This window comes from Eucalyptus grandis, chromosome 5, assembly GCF_016545825.1.
Source record: "Eucalyptus grandis isolate ANBG69807.140 chromosome 5, ASM1654582v1, whole genome shotgun sequence".
Lineage (NCBI taxonomy): Eukaryota > Viridiplantae > Streptophyta > Magnoliopsida > Myrtales > Myrtaceae > Eucalyptus > Eucalyptus grandis.
The window spans coordinates 19,716,183-19,721,006 of record NC_052616.1 but is presented as its reverse complement, the minus strand read 5'-3'; the positions used below and the strand labels follow the sequence as shown (position 1 = coordinate 19,721,006).

Genomic DNA, 4,824 nt, shown 5'->3' with positions numbered 1-4,824 from the left:
TCCTTAATGAAGAATTAGAGAAAGGGGTTTACATAAAACAACTCAAAAGATTCTCCTCTAGTAACAATGAACATTTGGTGTGTAAGCTTAAAAGATCTATATATGACTTGAAACAAGCATTTCGCCAATGGTACTTAGGTTTCATAATGTCATCTCTTCATTCAGTTTTGTAGAAGATGTCATAGATTAGTGTATACACCAGAATGTTAATGGGAGTAAAATTTGTTCTTTTACCTTATATGTAGATGATATTTTACTTGCAACCAATGATAAGAGATTGCTACATGAAGTGATACAATTTCTCTTTAAGATTTTGACATGAAAGATATGAGTGAGACATTTTATGTGATTGGTATAAAGATCCATAGAGATGATTTTAAGACATATTAGGATTATCTCCAAAAACTTATATCAATAAAATCTTAAAGATATTTAGATTATTCACCAAGTGTAGCACTTGTTGTAAGGGCAACAAGTTTAATTTGAACTAGTGCTCGAAAAATGATCTAAAAATAGAACAAATGGAAAATATTCGATATGCTTCCACTGTCGGAAGCTTAATGTATGCTTAGGTTTGCACTCAACTTGACATTATCTTTTCTATGTGAGTGTTGGGAATCCAGGTTTGGACCATTGGAAAATTGCAAAAAATGTGATAAGATATCTTCAAGATACAAAAAAGTTATATGTTTATGTATAGACAAACTAAATTCATTTCTTTTTTAGAGGCCATCTCTATGGTTTGTGGTTGAAGAGTTTCTTATGAGAGCTTAAAGTTGTGGATGCTATTACTAAGCCATTAAGGATATTTATGACAATTCAGTTGCAATTTTATTGGCTAAAAACTACAAAAGTGATGGTCGAAGCAAGCACATCGACATTAAGTATTTAATTATATGGGAACGTATTAAAGAGAGCAAAGTAGTCATTGAATACTTTAGCATTGAATTGATGTTAGCTAGTTTTGAACTAAAGGCATGCCATCAATGAGTTATGAGGATCATGTGGTTATGATGGAAATTAGTCATATTGTGCAAATTTTCATCATATGGACAGATTTGAAACTCTTATTTAGTTTTGATATTATTCTCAATTTTCGGTGTACACATTATGTTGTTTCTAAAAATAACAATAAGCTTTGACCTAGAATATAAATATAATGTTTATTCAATAAGTTATGTACACATTATGTTGTTAGCACATGGAAGATAACACTCGTTCTACGATGACTTACCGCCATATTTATGTGTTTAATTTTCAACATGAAGTTTTTGTGGATTTGGTTAAATATTTTGTTAAATGAAATGTTGGGATCAAGTGGGAAAATATTACAATACTTTTATTAATGTGATCCCATTCATTTCAAAATTTGCGTGCATTATATTTCACTAGGTTTGTTATCCAAATATAATTGTTGATAACTATAGAGATTGTATATGTCTTGATGGAAGACTATATCTACTAGGATTTGTGTGGGCATATAATATAAATAGGTCATCTAAAACCAAACCCTCTTATAATTCCAATAATTCAAATTTTTCTGATTATCGATAATCGAATATCTAATAAACGTATAACACACCATCAACGTCGAGAGGGTAGTGGCTAAAAATGCCTATTTTTCATAGTTCAAGTTTCACGTATTTGTTTGTAACATCATTAATGGCTAGAGGTTAGTATAAAAGTTTACATATTTCCGCATTCAATTTTGATAATCAGAATCTTGATTTTCCACAAATTTCTAACGATCATCTCCATCTACATGACCCAAGCACGGGAAAACCACTTCCGACTCGAACTCCTTGCCAATGATGTCACAGCAGTACACCCCACCATTGCCCCACTTTTCCATAGCAATGCTGTTGAGAGCTGCCACCTTTGTCACCTTAGCGAGAAAAGGACGGATAAATGGTTTGTTTTTCCTTAATTGTTTATTGGATCAACACGATGACAATTTTAATGGTTGATAGAATAGATAAGATACAAGCAGTTAGTACTTGGCTCCCTTTACCTAAGTTTAGGATTTTCCTTTAAAAATAACCATTTATATGAATAAAATTTGGTTTTAAGAGAATTACTAGAAATTATAAACATATCGTACCAAATAACCAAGTTTATCGTAGTTTCAGAGATACATAAAAGGTCAGTGCAAAATCGATACTCTTCCACATCAATGTTTTAGATGATTCTATGAAAAAAAAAAGGTAAATGCATGTAAATAGGAATTTTAAGGATGTGTATGAATAGGGTTGTTATATAATATTTCATACTATGCCTGGGTAGAATCAATGAATTACAATTCGAAATCAATCCTTTTTACCATAAGTTTTTATGCAAATTCCACGACTAATCACCTTCAAAATGTGATCGTCCCATTTACATTATTTTTAATTTTGCTTTCAATTGAGGTGGTATTTATTTTGGATTAGCTAGCATGCGGAAATTAATGTAGACTCTATCGATGGGTCGAGATAAGGAATCCACAAGAAAGAACTTTGGGTTTAATCTAAAATGGAGGAAAAAAACACTATAAATGTAAAAATATTGCAAGATGCATAGTTTATTATCAAAACTTTGCATATGATCACTTGGAATCGAATACTTCTAAAATTAGTTATTTAAGATACTTCAGAATTTGGCTTATTGAATAAAATTATTAAAATCATTAAAAGCGCTCTCAGACTTTTATATAATGTAAAAGATTAAACACGGCATATATGATGAGAAAATCAGCCTAAGACAACATCATCTACTAGACAAAGAATGAAAATATATGGGGTAAGTACACTAGAAGTGCAAAAAATTGTATACAACACTCACTTTAGTACAAAAAGTTTCCGCCGGATCACTTAAGTGCTATCTGAAAAAAAAAAATGATTACTTTGATACCACTAGCGAGAAATTCCAGCCAAATTAGCTATGTGGCTTTTATATTTAAAAATAAAAACTAACGTAAAAAAAAAATTAAGAAGGATATCCACGTGAAACAAGATAAACGATGCCGTTTTTCTTTCTCTAAGAAATGATGTCGTTTTGCCATAATACCTTGACTCCTTTACAAAAATGATGCCGCATAACTCATATGGCCAAAATGGCGTCGCTGAAGGGGGAGTTGGGTTTCGTCGGCGCATGCAAACTACGATTCTCGCCCGATACCGACCATAGCTGTTTGGCCACCTCACTCACTCGCCCACTATTGCTCGCTCGCTGCGTCTCATCGCTTGGCCACCGTTGTAGTTGCGTTTCTGTTCGTTGTAGTTTGGTGGCTGTGTCCACAACTCTCACTCACTTGGGTTCGTTATGTTCTCTTCATGAGTCAATTGAGTGAAAAATTTAGGGTTCCAACGGGCAAGTTAGGGCGTAAAAAGGGCAGTGAGGGCTCAAGCTTAGAGGAAAAGTGATAGGGACCTCACTTTTGTTTACTAACATGATTTGCTTTGTTTTGTGGGGACTAAATAGAAAATGAGGCGCAGAAGGCAAAAGAAAGCTTGGCTTGAAGAGAAATAGTGATGGGACTTCACTTTGTTTAATTAATTTGAATGCTTCTGTGGAGGATTAAATTGAAAAATGGATGGTGGAGACCTCACTTTGTTTATTCAATTCAGCTTCCTTTTGTTTTTGTAAGGGGACTGAATTGAATAAATTAGTTGCCTTTTTTTCTTTCGACAAAATAACAAGGACCTGCATGTGAAGTTGCTAGCATGCTATGTGGTCCAAAAACTAATGATTTTTTTCCTCCTTGGATGCAGCATTGACATGGATGAGAATCAAATAAGTTATGGTGGGGAGTTTATTATTGGTGCTGAGGATTGGGAATATGCTGGTGGAAATGAAGTTACTATCTATATCAATGTTGGAAGCCATTATATGTTGATTCTGTGAGGGATTTGATGTATTTTTTTACAATGGAAAGTGCAAAAACTGCATTATTATGTTCCTAAGAATGAATTGAATGATGATTTAAGATTTTTTAATGACGATAATGATATTAAGGACGTTATCTACCATTATCTTCACGGTGACAAAACTAAGGTATATGTTGAGTATTATAGTGATGATGAGGATAAGAATAAGGATGAGCAAACCATTGAAAGAGGAGAAGGGGAGGGATCCTACTCAAGTGGGTAATCAAGTCGGAGATGAGTTTATGTCAGATGGAAGGCAAAATGAGAAGCAAGTGAGGGAGGAGAGGAGACAAGTCATATTGACAAAAGATAAATAAATAAAGAAATGTTCTAAAATCTCGGGTGAAGATGTGGGCGATGAATACTTCATTGGATTAGAATGAGAAGTTGTTTTATTTAGTGAATCGAATATGAATATTTGATAACAGTAAATTTCCCAGTGACGAAAATGATAATGAACTCGGATAGTCAAGATAAAAGCAAAGGGAATTTCTCAGAAATTATTTTGTAACTTTAGGAGAAAGGAACTAGTAAATAGGAATGGAGCTCCAGCTAAAGATAATAGATGTAAAAATGGAGAAAGTTCGGTGATGAAATTGCTGGTTCGGAGAATAAGCTTGGTAATGATGATGAAGAACCCACGTGTAGAAAACGTAAGTACCCTTACTATAATCTAATTGTTGATAAATTTGTTTTGTTTGTAGGTATGAAATTTGACAATGCTAAACAATTAAAAGAAGCTGTTGTCAAGAGCTCCATTGCTGAACAGAAGAACGTTGAATTCATTAGAAATATAAAATGCATTTGTGAGAACTAAGTATTCACAACCCAATTGTTCATAGAAGCTTTATAGCGCTCTGAGTAGAAAGTGGTTATTTCGATTAGATCCTTTCGAGATGAGCATATTTTTTCAATTATA

General features: G+C 33.2%; 1 pseudogene; it reads right to left on the bottom strand.

Annotated features, from left to right (window-relative positions):
* Nucleotides 1-1,741: 1,741 nt before the first annotated feature.
* The window catches only part of LOC120286339, a 7,921-nt pseudogene continuing 4,838 nt past the window's right edge, over nucleotides 1,742-4,824 (bottom strand).